General features: G+C 46.0%; 1 non-coding gene across 1 annotated transcript; it reads right to left on the reverse strand.

Moving 5' to 3' along the window:
* Window positions 1-4,621: 4,621 nt before the first annotated feature.
* TRNAV-AAC (transfer RNA valine (anticodon AAC)) lies at window positions 4,622-4,694 on the reverse strand. Its single transcript has one exon. It is a non-coding gene; the product is annotated as a tRNA-Val (tRNA).
* Window positions 4,695-19,967: the final 15,273 nt, after the last annotated feature.

A 19,967-nucleotide genomic window follows, 5' to 3' on the forward strand; every position in this document is an offset into this window, starting at 1 on the left:
GAATTCCAGGTCAGCCTAGTAAAATTTTCAAATATGCCTAAGTGAATGTGACTGGAACTTAAGTTCCTACTCGCCTAAGTCACTTGAAAATGAGACAACTACTAAGGTACTTAGGCTCTCCTTCAAACTTTTACTCATAGACTGGAACAGAAAGACAAGTTTTCCTGGTTTTTCAATTCCCAATCAATTTCTCAACATTGAATGAATTAATCCAAATAAAGAAAATATTTTTTTCTGTGCCTGCAGATGAGGCTACGGCTGTCAAAAGCTAGCGTAGCTAGTGATTTCCAACAGTTCAGTGCTGCGACTCTCTGTAAAACATCAGCAAACATATACTGCTTGAATGGTTCATCTCCAGCCCTGAAATTTATTATGGTTGGCATGTTTGATGGGTGATTATTAAATGCCAAGTCATAGCAGCAGCATCTTCTACAGCAGTTAGGCATCTCCCCTGGTACTTTGGGTTGAGAATATTGGCAAGAAAATGAAGTGGTGTAAATGCTTGATCAATCCACTTCTTTACAGCCTGCAATTTAACTTTGTTGTTGGGTATTTCTTTCTTCAGTGTCTCTTGATGTTCTTTCCTAATTTCAACTGCATCAGCAATACTGAAGTAATCTTCTTGCAGTCTGTCCAAGGCTATGGAAATATGTTTGAGTATATTCAGCATATCTGCTTCATTTCTCTTTAGTTTGATGTTGACAACTTTGGCTGTGATAGTTCCATCTATTTTGTCACAATTTTCTTCACAAATTATCATCAGAATAGGTCAGTTCTTAATAAATAGCACAAAACACTCAACCACTGAATTTCATTGTACATCCAGGGGGAGAATTAGTTTGGATCCTCCTGCTCTCTTCAGTCAAGCTGAAGTAAAGTGATTGTTACGGAAGTATTTTGCAATTTCAGCAACATTTTCCTTTATTCCTGGAGTTACACTTAAGTCTTTGGCTAAAAGATGCATCAAATGAGCACTGTATCCATATGTTATAAGTTTCAGGTTCCCTTCCTTATCTTCTTCAAGATTTCTTCTCATCTTTGCTACATTTGCAGCATTGTCTATGACAAAGCTACGCAGTTGACACTTGAATTTTTGTTTACAGTTTGTTATAGCTTTTACTGCTACTTCTTTAAAGTATTCTTCTGTACGGGCATTTCCTGTTGTATCAATTGTTTCTATAAGATAGATAGCCCCATCTTCTGTTGTTACACAAGCATATATTACTGGATCATTGTGTACATTGCACCAGACATCAAGACTCAGATTAATGAATTTCCCATCAATTTTTTTTTCACACACTGTATCCAGCAGCCTTCCAGCAATGAGTGTGGACTGGTCATAATGACTGAACCATGTCAATGAAATGTTTGTTCTGAACAAGACAAAAAGAAGAATTTGTTGCATAAATGAACTGAGCAATCTTTTCATCTGTTGAATCTATCTGGCATTTGCTGGTCCTGATTATGAACTCATCCATGGTTTTACTGGACGATGAAGAAAGTTTATTTTTATACAGATAATTTACTGTACAGTGAGTTGGCAAAATTTGGAGATGATACAAAATTACTCAGGATAGTTAAGTCCAAAGAAGACTGCAGTGAGTTACAAAGGGACCTCACAAAACTGGGTGACTGGGCAACAAAATGGCAGATGAAATTGAATGTTGATAAATGCAAAGTAATGCACACTGGAAAACATAATCCCAACTATACATATAAAATGATGAATTCTAAATTAGCTGTTATCACTCAAGAAAGAGCTCTTGGAGTCTTTGTGGATAGTTCTCTGAAAACATCCACTCAATGTGCAGTGGCAGTCAAAAAAGCTAACAGAATGTTGGGAATCATTAGGAAAAGGATAGATAATAAGACAGAAAATATGATATTGCCTTTGTATAAATCCATGGTACGCCCACATCTTGAATACTGCATGTACATCTGGTTGCCCCATCTCACAAAATATATATTGGAATTGGAAAAGGGCAACAAAAATTATTAGGGGTATGGAACAGCTTCCATATCAGGAGAGATTAATAAGACTGGGACTTTTCAGCTTGGAAAAGAGACAGCTAAGGGGGGGATATGATAGAGGTCTATAAAATCATGCCTGGTAAGGAGAAAGTAAATAAGGAAATGTTTCAGACCCATCGAGTTCATAATCTCACACAGTTATTAATTGTCTAGACATAGTCCCAATTCATCGCAAAAGAACTAGCAGCTCAACCTCCAGAAGTATTATCCTACTCCCAGGCCTTCCCTTACGTAATATTTTAGAACATGTTTTTTACTGCTGAGACGTTTACACATAGACACATATCTGGGTAAGATTTTCCCTCCTCCATCATACTAAGAATGGCCACATTTTTCTCTTTCTGGATTGACAGATCACTGCATTGATATTTAGTTATATTGCAGCAGTGCCTAGCTGCCCCAGTCAATATCAGGGCCCCACTGTCTTAGGTACTGTACAAACATATTAAAACACAATCTCTTTCCCAAAAAGCTTTCAGCTTAAATAGAAAGGATGTACAAGGGGAGTAGTATTATCTCCATTTTACAGATGAGGAACTGAGACACAGAGAGATTAAATGCTGGGAGTAAAGTCACACAGGAATTTTATCACAGAGCCAGGGACTGAACCCAGGTTCCCTGAGTCTCAGTTCAGTGGCTTAATCACAGGATCACAGGACCATCCTTCCTCTGATTGGTTTTGATTAATTGCCCAAGTAGGACAAGGTGCAGAAAGTAAAGAAAATTCACCAAGACTGAAAAGCTGGTTATGTCTGAATAAGGATTCAGTTTTGTGGTCTAAACTGTTGTTAGTAACAGAGGCAGGGAACATTTGGTTGTGTTTACAAAATAGAGTTTTGAACCTCATATTCTCCCTGGAATAAACTGACTTCTATTTTGCTATTTTATTTTTTTGTTTTCATTCGGTTAATGTTGAAGTTGTAGTGTATGAAACTGCATATTCACAGCAATAGAGCTGTATAGAGTATCCTACATTACAGAGACACATGTCGACTGGCAGAGTTATTAGATAGAGCATAGTCACCTAGAAAGCTTGACAAAAACACATCAGCCCTGGTAACTGAATCTCAAGAGCAATCACTTTGAAAGGATTCATGCACTTTGGCATTGAGCTAGCCCTGGTCTACACTACAAGTTTAGGTCGAATTTAGCAGTGTTAGATCGATTTAACCTTGCACCCGTCCACAGGACGAAGCCATTTTGTCAACTTAAAGGGCTCTTAAAATCAATTTCTGAACTCCTCCCCGACAAGGGGATTAGCACTAAAATGTACATCGCCGTGTCAAATTTGGGGTAGTGTGGACGCAATTCGACGGTATTGGCCTCCGGGAGCTCCATTGTGACTGCTCTGGATAGGGTATGTCTACACTACGAAATTAGGTCGATTTTATAGAAGTCGATTTTTAGAATTCGATTTTATAAAGTCTATTGCGTATGTCCACACTAAGCACATTAAGTCGGCAGAGTGCGTCCTCACTACCGTGGCTAGCATCGACTTACAGAGTGGTGCACTGTGGGTAGCTATCCCACAGTTCCCGCAGTCTCCGCTGCCCATTGGAATCCTGGGTTAAGTCCCAATGCCTGATAGGGCAAAAACTTTGTCGCGGGTGGTTTTGGGTACATGTCGTCGGGCCCCCCTCCCTCCCTCCGTGAAAGCAACAGCAGAAAATCGTTTCGCACCTTTTTTCCAGGGTCCTGTCCGCCGGCCCCGCTCAGACCGCTGCCTACCTGGATGATTGGAACTCCAGGCAGGCAGCGGGCTGAGCGGCTCGGCGGACAGAGCCCCAGACTGGCAGCAGGCTGAGCGGCTCAACCTGCTGCCAGTCTGGGGCTCTGTCCACCGGCTCCTGCCAGCTGGGGTCCCGGCCGCTGGCCCCGCTCAGCTCACTGCCATGGTTGCCATACCATGGCAAGCATGGAGCCTGCTCAGCTCACCGTCACCGTACGTCTCCTGGGTGCTGCTGGCAGATGCTCCTTGCCTTCACAGCAGATGGTGCAGTAGGACTGATAGCCATGGTACATCTCCTGGGTGCTCCTGGCAGACCTCGGTGAGATCGATCGGGGCGCCTGGACAGACATGGATATCCTCCTCTTAGAGCACCGAATGAGAGTGACTCCAGGTCATTCTCTTCTTTAAGTTTCATCTCATGGAGATTCAGTCCTGCCTGGAATATCATGCGAGCTGGAGGCTTCTGCCTCAGGCTGCTCTCCCAGCAGCGGTCACACGTACCCCAGCCTGCCCCTTGCTCCCATGGCTCATGAAGCCTGGACAGTAGTAAGGAGCAGTTCAACTTGTGGAATGACAAATCCAGAACAAAGGATTGCACTCTGTGGGCCATGTTAAGATTATTTCAGAGTCCTAGATAGCATTTAGTCCCTATTAAAGGCTTCATGAAAATTTTCCCCCGCCCCTAATAAAAATGTTAATTTATCAGAGCAGCTGAAAGAGTAAGGAACCCGGGACTATAACTTAGAGAGAGCTTCCATATTATTTAACTCATAATTGATATAATTCAAAGTAAAATTTCACAGTGCAGTCTGTTCTAAGACTAAAAATGCAGGAGGGGAGTCAGAGAAAGAAACAGTGACCTGTTTCCACCCGGTTTTGAACCAGGGCCCTTTCATGTGTTAGGCAAATGTGATAACCACTACACTACAGAAACCCAACTTGAATGGGGTTTCTCTTTTCTTGCCACAGACTTTGCTGAATGCACAGGAATGTTTTCTCTAGCTACAGAAACTACCTAATGCAATGTCTATATCTATGGCCTTCCGGCTCACAAAGCGGGCATGCCCCTGCCCAAGGCTGACACAGCGCGGAGTGCGTGTGACACAGTGACCTGGCTCAGGCAGGATCGCTAGTGAGGCATGATGCTTTTGCTGTTAAGCAAACACAGCAATTCTTTCCTGGCCTCTGCCACTGAATGCCTCCATGCATTAAGCTGTGCCCTATCAGTGCGGGAGGACTGCATGAGCTCAGAAAACATGTCATCGCGAGTGTGTTTTTTCCATCTTCTAATCTGCGATAACCTCAGGGATGGAGATGATGGGGGAGCACAGAAACATTCTATGCTCTACGATTCTGGGGGGACTGCATGGTCACCTGTGCTGCTGAGTTCGCCACGCTGACCAAACAGGAAATGAAATTCAAAAGTTCCCGGTGCTTTTCCTGTGTACCTGGCTAGTGCATCGGAGTTCAAAGAAGAGACAATGCTTGATGCTGCTGACTCTTTAGGTGCTTAGCAGTGTCATTATCACCTGATGACTTCTGATCTCTCTCAACCTATACACAGTATATGCTGACTTGGTTGAAGATTTTCAGTCCATCTTTTCTGATTCTTCCATGGATGTTTTTACCACACATGGGTTTTTTTGGCTCAGTTCACGGAGGTGCAAGTCTTTTCTTTCTTCTTCCTGGTGATCAGCCAGTATCTTTCTATCAGGTGAGCCTGTAGTACGCAGTCTATAGTACGCAGCAGATACTAAGGGTTCAAGTAAACCCACCTAAAACAACATATTGAAGTGATGAATGAGGCTAGGTAGGAAGAATGAAACAATCTAGAGCAGTCTAAGGTGCCTTTGTCCAGTTTTTCTTTCTGGGTATGTCTACACTACCCGCCGGATCGGCAGGCAGATTTATCACGTCTAGTCTAGATGCGATAAATCGACCCCCGAGCGCTCTCCTGTCGACTCCTGTACTCCAGCGCTGTGAGAGGCACAGGTGGAGTCGACGGGGGAGCGTCAGCAGTCGACTCACCGCGGTGAAGACACCACGGTAAGTCGATCTAAGTACGTCAACTTCAGCTACGTTATTCACGTAGCTGAAGTTGCTTAACTTAGATCGAACCCCACCACACACACACATAGTGTACAGCAGACCTCTGGCTCTCACCCACAGTCCCAAAGTGCTGCTAAAAAGAAATGATCCAAGTGATGCCAAGAGCCAGAGGAATATGACTGCCCATGCTGCACACTGGTCCACTCGTCTTTCAGCAATTCTCTTAAATATCAGCATTGTTTTATTTCCTTTGGAAAAAGCCATTTAAGAAAACAAGCCAAAGCCACTCAAATAGCACAGCAGCTGGCTCTCTGTAGGTCAGCACAAACGGCAGGAGCAATCTGGGCTTTGACAGCTCCCTCACAATCCCTGGCTTGTTTCCCTTTCCCGTGGAGATGGCAGCTTTGTATGCAGTGTTTGGGTCTCATGTCCTCAAGTGTCTAACTCCTCCCCTGTTGCTTCTCCTCCCGCCAGTTAGAGCCATTAGCCTAATTTCTCTCTTCACAACATAGGCTTTGTATCTCTCAGGAGATATATTTGCCCAGTTACCGCTGTGCAAGCCCAGTCCAAGTTCCTCTGCGGCACTTAGAGTCCCTCATTTGGAGACTGTGCTGGAGACAGAGCAGCCATGCAGGGGTGGCTTTGTACCTGTGTGATGCGGAAAGGGTCTCACAGCACAGGCCAGCATGGAGGACAGTGATGGAGATCTGGGGAAGGATCCATATTTGCACAGATCCTGTGGCCCACACCCTATGCCACTGCTGCATAGCAGCTCCAACTGCTACTCCAGCACATAGACAGCCATACTCCACGCTTGAATTTGGGGTGGGGGATGGATTTCATCTTCCTGACTGCTCTTCTTGCAGCTTAAATCTTCCTTCTTATGCTCAGCCACTCACATTGTTATACAGACTGATTCAGAAAGGGGAACAATTCATTCCTTGTAAGCACAATGTTAAAAATGCTCCATCCCACCCCACTGCATGGCATCTCCAGTCAGCACACCTGACCAGGCCGCTAAAAGTCTGATTGGCCACAGCAGCCAGCTCCGCACAGCTCCTGGAAGCAGACAGCATGTCCCTCCGGCTCCTAGGCACAGGAGCAGCTAGGGGTCTCTGCACACTGACCCCGGCTGCAGGCACTGCCTCTGCAGCTCCCATTGGCTGCGGTTCCCAGCCAATGGGAGCTGCGAAGCCGGCACTTGCGGCAGCGCCTGCACCTTGGGCAGGGACAGCGTGTGGAGCCCTCCTGGTAACTCCTGCGCCTAGGAGCTAGAGGGACATGCTGGCTGTTTCTGAGAGCCTCCTGAGGTAAGCACCACCCAGAGCCTGCACCCCAACCCTCTTCCCATGCCCCAATCCCCTATCCAAGCCCTGAGCCCCATCCCGCACCCAGACTCCCTCCCAGAGCCCGCACCCTGCACCCTGTCAGGGTTCCTTCCCCACTCTGAACTCTAGGGTACAGATCTGGGGACCCACATGAAAGACCCCCTAAGCTTATTCTTACCAGCTTAGGTTAAAAACTTTCCCAAGGTACAAACTTTGCCTTGTCCTTGAACAGTATGCTGCCACCACCAAGCGTTTTAAACAAAGAACAGGGAAGGAGACCACTTGGAGACGTCTTCCCCCAAAATATCCCCCCAAGCCCTACACACACCCTTTCCTAGGGAGGCTTGAGAGTAATATCCTAACCAGTTTGTTACAAAATCATCAAAGACCCAAACCCCTGGATCTTGGAACAATGGAAAAATCAGTCAGGTTCTTAAAAGAAGGATTTTATTTAAAAAAAAAGAAAGGTAAAATCATCTCTCTATAAAATCAGGATGGAAAATACTTTACAGGGTATTCAGATTCAAAACACAGAGGATCCCCCCAAAACCTTAAAGTTACAGAAAACAGGAATAAACCTCCCTCTTGACACAGGGAAAATTCACATAAAACAAAAGATAACAAGATCCGCCTTGTCTGGTTTACCTATACTGGTTGCAATATTGGAGACTTGGATTAGGATGTGTTGGAGAAGATGGATTTCTGTCTGGCCTCTCTCAGTCCCAAGAGAGAACAAACATGTAAACAAAGAGCACAAACAAAAGCCTCCCCCCCCCAAATTTGAAAGTATCTTGTTCCCTTATTGGTCCTTTGGGTCAGGTGCCAGCCAGGTTAGCTGAGCTTCTTAATCCTTTACAGGTAACAGGATGTTGCCTCTGGCCAGGAGGGATTTTATAGCACTGTATACAGAAAGGTGGTTACCCTTCCCTTTATATTTATGACGCACCCCCTCCCGCATGCCAAATCCGCTGCCCAGCCCTGAGCCCCCTCCCGTACTCAAACTCCTTCCCAGAGCCCACATCCCCTCCCGTACCCCAGCCCCCTGCGCCAGCCCTGAGACCCCTCCCATACTTCAAACCCCTCGGCCCCACCCCCAAGCCTGGAGCCCCCTCCTGCATCCCAAACCTCTCATCCCCAGCCCCATCCCAGAGCCTGCACCCCCAGCCGGAGCCCTCACCCCCCAACCTCCTATGCCAGCCTGGATCCCCCTCCTGCACCCTGAACCTCTCATTTCTGGCCCCACCTTGAGCCCACGCCCCAGCCGAAGCCCACATCACACCCCCTTGCCTCAGCCCAGTGAATATGAGCGAGTGAGCAAGGGTGAGGGAGAGCAAGCAATTGAAGGAGGGGGGACAGAGTGAGTGAGGGCAGGGCCTCGGGGAAGGGGCAGGGAAGGGGGCGGGGCAAAGGTGTTCGGTTTTCTGCGGTCAGAAAGTTAGCAACCTTATCTCTGTTCCTTGGTGTGTAATTGCTACACTAAGGCTATTTCTCCATTGCAGGCAGGGGTGAGGAGTGCTGCTCGTGTAGATGTACCTGCGCTAGCTTTAATCTGACCAGCATGCTAAAAATAGCAGTAAGGACATGGTGGTGCAGGCTGCAGCGCATGCTAGCAATGCAAGTATGTACCCGGAGGGCTGGGCCTCCTTGCTGTTATTTTTAAAGCTAGCCCAGGTACGTCAAACAAGCTGAAAATTACACTTCCGGTTGCAGGATAGGGGTAGCCTAAGATGGAGACAAGGGAATCAATCAGGAGCTAGCTGCATAAACTCTTCAAAACAGACCACTCTGAGCAAACCATACAGTAACAATAAGATAGGATGCATATTAGTAGGCTACTGGTGCGCTTTGCAGGTAGTCTGTCTTTGGCCTCGTGTCTCTACAGGTATGTCTACACTACAAAAAAAGATCTGTTCTTAGCCCAGGTTATCTAACGTGCTAAAATCTCACTGAAGACACAGCAACTTTGCTTTTAACTCAGGTTAGCAGCTCAAGTTAACACCTATATGGGAGCCTGGGGTTGAATTTGCGCTGCTAATCCAAGTTAAACTCTCTGTGTCTTCACTGCTATTTTAATATGGGTTCACTAACTTGAGTTAAGATCATGCTTTTTATTTTTAGTTAATCCATTTATTAATTAATTTATTAGCTGTGTAGACATACTTTACAAGACACCCAAGACCCACCAGAGCACATCTTCTTCTGGCTGATTATGATGTTTACGCCCTGACTGTTTTGCAGAAAGAGATGTGTAAGACTCCTTTAGGAGCTGGCTCTGGACAGAATGCATTTACTGCAATACTCGTTATTTTCAAATAAAAATACCATTTACAGCAGAACGCTTATTTTACAAACGAATCAGGTACTGAGAAAGTCATAAAATCAAAAGTCTCCGAATGATGGTAGATATGGTGCATAAGCAGAAGTATGGAGGCCTGCGTGGCTTTCTTCTTGTTCTTCAAATCACCACAAAGTGATTTCCAGTGCACTGAAGGCATCGGAATGTGACAGGATGTTGACTTGTTCTCCATCAACGTCACTGTGATTTCTCCCCTCTCCTCCCCCCACCCCCTGGGCAGGAAATTGGTTTGTACAACTGGCCATTTGTAAGACTGGTGTTCATAAAATCAAAGCTGTACTGTATCTCTATTCATGGTATAATAATTAGCGGGGCTACACTGTCAGGACACCTGTATTTGGTCACTGACTTGCTGTATGATCCTGGGAAAATCACTTAGGCCGCATTTCCACAAAGCACTTGAACATTGACTTTAAACACTTCATTGACTTCTGAGTAGTCCCCTTGCAGTCAATGGACTGCCCCTGAGCTTAAAGTTAAGCACATGCTTAAGTGTTTTGCTGAATGTGAGCCTTAACCTCTCCCTGTTTTAGCTTTCTCGTTTGTAAAAATGGGAACAATGATATTTTTGTGTCTTTTCAAGGAATGTGGAGATCCTCAGATGAAAAGTGCTACATTAGCATATTATTGTAATAAACGGGCACTGCGAACTCCAGCAAGCAGGATGGTAATGGATATCCATAGCTGTATAATTATGGCAGATCTATCACTGGGGTTAACACCACCAGCCCAAGTACCCAAACACAGAGTTTGAAGTCATTTTAAATGTCTCTGCCTCTTGTTTTTAATCTCTTTACAATATAGTTTATTCTCTGAATACTGTCAGGTGCTCTGCGGTGTGCATCCTCCCCTAATCCAATTTCTCGGGTGGTTGAAGGCCCTCAAGCCTTGTATCCACAGTGTACCAATACAGTTCAACCCACCAGTGCCTTACTGCTCAGTCATGCCATTTGGACTTCCTGATACTATATACTGAGACCCTGTGGGAAACCCAGAGGCTATCAGCATGGTGCTCAGAATGGTTCCAAAGGCAAGGAACTGATCGTTCTGGAATGACAAGCATACGCTCCTCTGGCACATGGCTGCTGGGACTCTATAGTTGAAGCTTGCTATGTTGGTTCTGTAGCCCCCTATCTCTGATAACAGCTGCTCAAGATTAAGGAAATAACATTAAATGTGCGGCTGGCACTTTTAACTCAACCCTCTTATATGTAGGTATAACTGCACATACAGCGTCTATCACAGGATTCCACAATGCTGGGAATTTCGCGCTTCAATAATTTACTTTTAGACAATTGTACAGGAAGGACCAGAATGTTAGAGAGATAAATTTGGATAGATCCTACATCAGAGGCTTCCAGCAACACCAACCAATGCGCTATTCATAGAGAATTATTTTAAGTGTAAACATTTTTGAGCTATAAGACCCATGTAAGAGACTTTGTTCTCTGCAAATTATAATTTAAGTCAACGTGCCCAATTCTGATCTCAGACGGGCTTTGCAGCAATGAAACTTCATTGGTGTAAGTGCATTTACTACTGATTTACACCAGTTACTTCTTATTTGCACCAGACTTACAGAGATCAGAATCTCTTCCCGTGCTTTTATCACTTGGAATTTGAATTGGTGTGAGTGAATGGTTGTAAACTAATCAAAATTGCTCTGTTGTGTGTTTATATATATTTGTGGTGAATTTTCTTTAAACTGTCACTCAAGACACTGCTATTCCTGAGATCAGATGAACAATGTAAGTGAGATCAGAATTAAGCCCCATTTTTTTTTAGGCATAGTCATAATGAAATTATCCACTGCCTGCCTTGCACACAAATACTATAGCAGACCCCATCTGGTGGTCTGATGTGGTCGCCCCATCTCAAAAAAGACATATTGGAATTGGAAAAGGTTCAGAAAAGGGTAACAAAAATTATTAGGGGTATGGAACGGCTGCCATTTGAGGAGAGACTAATAAGACTGGGACTTTTCAGCTTGGAAAAGGCACGACTAAGGGAGGATATGATAGAGGTCTATAAAATCATGACTGGTATGAGGAAAGTAAATAAGGAAATGTTATTTACTCCTTTTCATAACACAAGAACTAGGAGTCACCAAATGAAATGAATAGGCAGCAGATTTAAAACAAAGAAAAGGGAATATTTTTTCACACAACGCACAGTCAACCTGTGGAACTCCTTGCCAGAGGATGGTGTGAAGGCCAAGACTATAACCGGGTTCAAAAAAGAACTAGATAAATTCATGGAGAATAGGTTCATTAATGGCTGTTAGCCAGGATGGGCAGGGATGGTATCCCTAGCCTCTGTTTGCCAGAAGCTGAGAATGGGTGACAGGGGATAGATCACTTGATGATTACCTGTTCTGTTCATTCCCTCTGGGGCACCTGGCATTGGCCACTGTCGGAAAACAGGATACAGGATGGGCTAGATGGACCTTTGGTCTGGCCCAGTATGGCTTTCTTATGTTTCCATCAACATATCTGAGTGCCTTATCCACATAACACTCATATGAAGCAGGAAAGTATTATCCCCATTTTACAGATGAGGAACTGAGGTATGAAGTTTATCAAGGTACTTTTGAATCATATCACATCTAAAAGTTAAAGATAGCTTTAAAGCTTTTCAAAACTCTTCTAAAAGCCACATATCAAGAGAAAACATAATTTCTGTTAATGGGTCAGATGGATACTGGATATACAAACCATAACTTTTTATCAATGACAATTACAGCACGTGCAGGTCCATCTGTGCACCATTAAAACAGTGGCTCTCCACCTTTCCAGACTACTGTACCCCTTGCAGGAGTCTGATTTGTCTTGCATACCACAAGTTTCACCTCACTTAAAATCTACTTGCTTACAAAATCAGACATAAAAATACAAAATTGTCATAGCACACTATTACTGAAGAATTGCATGCTTTCCAATTTTTACCCTAATTATAAAATAAATCAATTAGAATATAAATATTGTACTTATATTTCAGTGCATTTTATAGAGAGCAGTATAAACAAGTCATTTTCTGTATGAAACTTTAGTTTGTACTGCTTGATTGCTTTAGTTTAGTTCGCTAGTGCTTTTTATGTAGCCTGTTGTAAAACTAGACAAATATCTAGATGAGTTGATGTGCCCCCTGGAAGACCTCTGCATACCCCTAGGGGTACGTGCACTGCTGGTTGAGAACCACTGCATTCGAAGACTCCCCACTCTCACCCAAACTGGAATTGCCTGTGAAATTGACCAGAACAGGGTTTGCAGTTGGGTTAACAAGCTTTTCTCTCTACTTGGGGAGCCCCATGGTAAAATTATTCCACATCAAAGGGAATTGTTTAGATCTCAAACAGCTCCTTGACTTCAAATACTGACTATGTGCCAAAGCTACCTCTGGTATAAGCCACTCCCAGTGAAGTTTCTTGGTCTCTTTTTTGAACTCCTAGTTAAAAACACAGAGCCCGGGTAATCTTGAATGTACCTGAAGAAAAGATAACTGTGGTCTTATAGATGTCATTAAGGTACTAAACAGATGCCCTCGAGAAAGCTTCCCCTCCACTGTCTGAAGACTACATGGAACTCACTTTGAAGCTTGTAAATACAATAGGACAGATACTTAGCTCGGGTCAATCAGCGTTATTCCATTGAAGTCAACGAAGCACCATATGATTACAAAACCAAGTCTGAGGAGCTGGTCAATGTCTTAATTAGGTCAAGGGATCAGTGCTGAGTCCTGTCAAGCACTCACAGGGGCTGTTTGTACAGAGGCATCCTAACTTTTGCAGGATTAGGAAGAGACTGGAGTAAGGATCCAAGTCTCATCTCTTCTCACAGTATGTGGGAGAACACACCCAAAGAGGGGAAATTCAGTAGTGGAAAAGATGACAGATTCATGCTTTTTCACAAGCCTTGATGATTTTATCGTACAGCATAAAGTAATCATTTCCTTACAAGAGAATGGCTGGCTGTTTTGGACATGGCCCCGACCTTTCCACACACTTGAGACCTAGTGTGAAACTTAATCAGAAGTGCTTAACAGCAGATGTCCAGTGTTAAGGGTTTATTCCTTCACCCACTCACTTTCCTGGTCCTTCTCGCATGAACAGAGAGCAACAATACCCGAAGTTCAAAGGTGCAAACAATTCAATGTTTATTGGGGTGAACTTCCAGCAAGCAATGATTCCAATTTCCTTCTTTAGTGTCCCCCTTCCCAGCTCTGACACCACAGAACCTGGCCTGTGTCCCTGTTCCCATTCCCACCTTTAGCAAACATGATTCCAATTTCCTGCCCCTTAGCAAAACATGATTCCAGTTCCCCCTTCCCCATTCCACCTCCCTTCTTCCTGATTGACTGCAGCCTATATAGTAAAACTTGAGTTCTGCTTAGCTATACTTTTACCAATCATTTTACTGAAATTTAACTAACCAATCCTAACATATTGTAACATGATTATTTAACCATTTATATCCCACCACCTTAATTCGTTTACACCCAGCAAAATTAATTATACAGCAGACAGAAACAATCACAGAACCAGACAGAGATAATACAGACAAACAGGGAAATGGGGACTACAGTGAGCTGCAGCTCACGAAAGCTTATGCTCAAATAAATTTGTTAGTCTCTAAGGTGCCACAAGCAGTGATGAGCTGCCAAAATCTTAACAACGGGTTCCCTCCTCACCCCACAAGGGGGTCGTTGCCCACCCCCGCCTCCCGGGACTCCTGCCCCATCCAACCCCCCCCACGTTCCTTGACACACACCCCCCCCAGGACCCCTGCCCCATCCACCCCCCTCCCCTGTCCCCTGACTTCCCCCAGAACCGGGCAGGAGGGTCTCATGGGCCACCATAGTGGGTGCCCACCCCACCCCTAAGCGCCAGAGGCACCTGCTGGGGGGCGAGGTGGGGCGTCCTGGAGGTGCTTACCTGGGGCAGCTTCCAGGAAGCATCCGGCAGGTCCCTCTGGCTCCTAGGGGTTGGGGAGCGTAGCCAGGGGGGAGCAGGGGTAGCAGCCGCTCCCCCCACTGATCACATCAAAAGTGGTGCCTTAGGCGCCATCACCCTGTGTGCTCTGGGGCTGGAGAACCCACGGGGCAAATTTGGTGGGTGCAGAGCACCCACCGGCAGCTCCCTGCCCCGCCTCCAGCCCCAGCTCACCTCTGCTCTGCTTCCGCTTCCTCCCCTGAACGCGCTGCCCTGCTCTGCTTCTCCGCGCCCCCCTTCTCCCGCTTCCCGCCAATCAGCTGTTCAGCAGGAAGCCGGGGAGGTCTGAGAAGCAGGCTGCGGCTTCCTGCTCAGGCCAAGGGTGGCGGAGGTGAGCTGGGGCGGGGAGCAGTTCCCCTGCATCCCCCCCACAGGGTTATCTGCTGTGGCGCGGGCAGCCCTCCTCGCACCGCCCCCCTCGCCCCACCTCACTTCCGCTCCACCTCCTTGGGCCTGAGCGGGAAGCCACTGCTTGTTTCTCAGCCTGCCCCAGCTTCCCGCCGAACAGCTGATTCGCGGGAAGCCTGGGGTGGGGGGCGGAGAAGCAGAGCGGGGCAGCGTGTTCAGAGGAGGAGGCGGAGCGGAGGTGAGCTGGGGCCAGCGTTGGGGCAGGGAGCTGCCGGTGGGTGCTCTGCACCCACCAAATTTTCCCCTTGGGTGCTCCAGAGCTGGAGCACCCATGGAGTCGGCGCCTAAGGCGCCACTTTTGGCCGCCATTTTTGGCCGGTTAAATTTAGAAGCCCTTTTAGAACCGGTTGTCCCTCGCAGAACAACTGGTTCTAAAAGGGCTTCTAAATTTAACAACTGGTTCTAGCGAACTGGCTCCAGCTCACCACTGCCACAAGTACTCCTTTTCTTTTTAAAGAAATGAGGATTTCACATCCCAGCTATTGATAAGTGAGTTCTTGCCAAACAGGATGCTATCAAACTAAATTTCCTTTTCCATCTTCTAGGCACTTCCCTTTCTCTGGAGGCGATAGGCATTATCAGGATGGGATTCTATTCCTAACAGCCCAATAGCACCTTATTTCAATGTGACTAGGTTGGAATGCGAGGATGTGACCGGTCGCTTCCCAGCTTATGGCTGCCTCTGCTGCTTAGCCAAAGGCCTTAGCCTAAGAACAGGGCCTCAGACTGTCACAGTAAGAGAAGGCCCTTACACCAGCAGACAGAGATTTTGATTCTTTCTTTTATACCTCTATAACTAGCTAAATGATAAACATACACCTAAATTCTTAAAGTATAGGCCTTTGCAGACAGGTCTGAATATCTATATCCTAACATCCAGGTCCACCGATTGCTATTTAGGGGGCAGAGTCTTGATGGGAGTTAGGGGCCTAAGCACTTTTGATCATCTTTAGGTGCCTAAATACCTTTAAAAATCTGGCTGTAGATGACTAAGTGCAAATCTGAGAACTCAGGGACAGATTCTGAGCTGGAATAAGTCACCATTGCTCCACTGGACCCACAAGAGCCCATTTTCAGTGGATCTGACCCTCTGTGTGGAATTGGATAGACACCAGCTGTAAATCAGGCTAAGTATGACAATTGAGTCCTCTGTGTTGAACTTCACCTTGATTAACTCAAGTAACAGCATTTACTTCCCTTCTTCGCACTGAAATGTTCTCAAACTCCAGGGCCAAATGATTTTATGATACTGGAAACTCATCCCAATCTCATCACTGGTGGTAATGGTGGTAGAAGCCATCCCTGTAGTCTCATGTACTGCCATTCAATAATCCATTATTAACAGTTGGAGGCAGTGATCTAGGCCTTCTGATTTTTCACTTCTGAATACAGCTAATTAGTCATGATAATTAGCAGAATTATAGCTCTCTGTTCCCCATTTGGGAGTAGAATAGTCATAATCTTATCACTGCCTACTTTACACTGTATCCCCACATCCTCAGAAACCGAAACCAACACCTCAATTAGAACCGAAGACCCAAGAGAGCTACAAAGGCAGAACAAAATAGTAATTTAGCGAGGCAGTGTTAACACAATTTCTGCTTGTGGTGTATAACTTGGTTAGAATGTTAAATAAGACGAGTTTGTATGACGTGGGCCCACTCCTGAAAATACTACTAGCTGGAGTACTCAGGGTAGTAAGCACTCCGCTGGGCACACTTCCAGGATCAAACCCATAGACAGCAGCCTGCCATCATTAAAGTCAAGGGAAAAACTCCCCCTGACATCAGTGGGACTGGAATCAGGCCCTTTCAGAGATGAGAAAGGACCATGAAATCTCTAAACACACCCAGAACAATATTTTGTTTTGATGGATTTTGACTACTGAGACGTAGGGTTGCCAACTTTCTAATGGCACAAAACTGAACACCCTTGTCCCGCCCCCTGTCCTGCCCCTCTCCTGAGGCCCTGCCCCGGCCCACCCCTTCTGAGGCCTCACACCCCGCTCACTCCATCGCTCACTCTCCCCAGCCCTCACTTTCACCGGGCTGGGGCAGGGGTTTGGGGTGTAGGAGAGGGTTAGGGCTCCAGCTGGAGGTGAGGGCTCTGGGGTGGGGCCAGGGATGAGAGGTTTGTGACGCAGGAGGTGGCTCAGGGCTGGGGCTGGGGGTTGGGATGTGGGCTCTGGGAGGGAGTTACGGTGCAGGAGGGAGTTCTGACCTGGGGCAAGGGGTTGGGGTGCTGGAGGAAGTTTGGGGTGTGGGCTCCAGCCAGGTGGCACTTACCTCAGGCGGCTCCTGGTCCACGGCACAGCAGGGCTAAGGCAGGCTCCCTGCCTGCCCTGGCTCCACGCGGCTCTTGGAAGCATCTGGCATGTCCCTGCAGCCCCTAGGCAGATGAGTCAGGGGGCTCTGCACGCTGCCCGCACCTGCAGGCGCCACCCCCGCAGCTGCCATTGACTGCGTTCCCGGCCAATGGGAGCTGTGGAGCTGGCTCTCGGGGCAGGGCAGCGCTTGGAGCCCCCTGATCACCTCTGTGCCTAGGGACCCCAGGGACATGCTGGATGCTTCCGGGAACCGTGCAGCACCAGAGCAGGCAGGGAGTCTGCCTTAGCTTCGCTGCGCCGCTGACTGGACTTTGAGGCTTGGTCAGTGGTGCTGACCGGAGCCACCAGGGTCCCTTTATGACCAGGCGTTCCTGTTCAAAACCAGATACCTGTTAACCCTACTGAGGTGCGTTCCAAAATATGAAGGCTTTGATTCCATTTTGATTCCATTTCCCCTGTGTTATTTAGCGCCACAGTAGGGGGAAGATGCATTAGCCCCATAATGCAGACACAACATAGACTAGCTCACTTTAAAGCAGCATGAAGGCCCTGGAGTCCAATTCACAGGTAATCCACATTTCTGACATTGTTTTCTTCTTTATAGCATCCCTCTCATCCCAACAAATTGGCACATAGTCCCCTCCTTCCCCCCTTCACCCTCCAACATGAGATTCAGGTACAATCCACCATCAACAACAAAATATTAGTGTAAGTTGGGTTATGCTTTTCCCAACACTGCTGGGTATTCCTCCACTAGCCCAAATGTCTCTTTTAGAGGTATTATGCACTGCTGGGGGTGAAGTGAACTTTTCAGTGTCTTAATTTTTAAAAGATCCATAGGGGCCTCATAGAAAACTTAAAATGATTTGAGAAGTAATTTATCATGTTTCATAAATGTGCTGTATTTCTTTTCTCTCTCTGTTTACCAAAAAGCAAGGATGTGTCTATTATAAACAGGATTGCTGATTCTTTGGAGCTTATTTGCTTCTGCCCCTGATGCTTCGCTGGATGGTATGCTATACCTCTCTGCTTGTGACATCGTTTCCACAGCAACCAGTGCTGATGTTACAGGGGGTTATTATAAATGCAGATGCAAAATTAGGTGCAGGAGAAATTAAGAAATAAAAGAGGGCCAAATCCTGAAGGCCCAACTCAAGTTAAGCTCAGACTGAGGTCCATGTGCAAGTAAGGATTGAGTGCGAACTTGGGTCAAGCTCACACCTCCCTTGTGGGACCTTCTGTGCATAAATGTTGCACGTCCCAGATTGGGCAGACAGCCTCTGCTGTATGGCCCTCACACCCCTTTCTTGGATCACTATAGAAGACTCTCTGCAGGGTGGAGATCAACTCCAGGGCAGGGTTTGGGGGGGGTCTGGGTTGGAAAGGTTGGTGTTCAAGTGGGAGATGCACACACCTCCTTCCTACTAACCCCACAGAGAAAACCTGCGAAATTAATACAACCCTCATCAGGGAGCCACGGCTTGCAGCCATAACCAGTGGAAGCTCTGACAGCGTTACTCCATTGGTGCAGAATAAATGGGCCACTCATGTGGATCTGCAGGAAATCAATTCATTCTGAGAGCAGGCCCCCTTAACTCAGCCCATGGGTGGGAAGGCAAGCATGGCATGAGGGAACTCCTGTGAGATTTATATGGAAGGTTATCCCCTCCCCTGATCTCTCTATCCTCCGGTATTTCTTGGCGCTAGGGGTGAAGGGTAGGGAGTGTGACTTACCCTGCGTAGGGCAGCAGGATTTGGCCAGTGCTTCTAGGGAATTTGGATGTGCTCAGGCTGAATAGAAATGTGAACCACAGTGTAAGTTTAATAATGCGGTTCATGTTCCCCAAAGAGTCCGTTAAGGAAAACTCACACGCTGCAAAGCATGTAGGCTTTAAATAATAATAGGTATTCCTCAGATAGGCACCTCCTAAAAACCAGCCACCCCCCCACAAACTGCAATCAAATGGCAGCTGAAGCTACAAAATGAGTTACATTATTTACCACCAACCATTCCATATAATTATGGAAGCACAATTACTTAAACATGTTTGTGATGTAAACAACTGTGCAAATTGCATTTCTAACTGCTATGACTGTACCCACAGCATAATTAGAAGTAGATATTTATTACTCAGTGTAATAATTAGAAGTAATTAACTACTATAAGTAATTAGAAATAGTAATTCATTACTTAATGTAATGAGCTGCTTTTCCTATGTGTGTTCTGTGTCTGTGTGTGAATATTTAATAGCTGATCGTTACTTCAAAAAGGCAACTGTAATTTATTCAGGACTTCCAAAGCTGCCTTGCAAATGTACTGCATCCCTCTCATGGAGGAGAGAGATTTGTCATAGCACTGAACATAGCAATTTCCATACCGTATCTCACGGAATGGTGTTTGTTCAGGAGCCAGGCATCGTCCTCTTGCAGTTCGTTTTTCCCTTGTAGGCTCTAGGAGTGGTTTGGTAGCCACCTCTGAAGGGATGGTGACAATGAAGATATCCCGCATGTTAGCGCTGAATTGTCAGTTTTAGCTACGGCCCTTAATTGGTTGTGAAGCAATAAGGGGAGTGTGACGGAATAGATTTCAGAGTAGCATCCGTGTTAGTCTGTATTCGCAAAAAGAAAAGGAGTACTTGTGGCACCTTAGAGACTAACCAATTTATTTGAGCATAAGCTTTCGTGAGCTACAGCTCACTTCATCGGATGCATTCAGTGGAAAATACAGTGGGGAGATTTATATACAAAGAGAA

This window comes from Natator depressus, chromosome 2, assembly GCF_965152275.1.
Source record: "Natator depressus isolate rNatDep1 chromosome 2, rNatDep2.hap1, whole genome shotgun sequence".
NCBI lineage: Eukaryota > Metazoa > Chordata > Testudines > Cheloniidae > Natator > Natator depressus.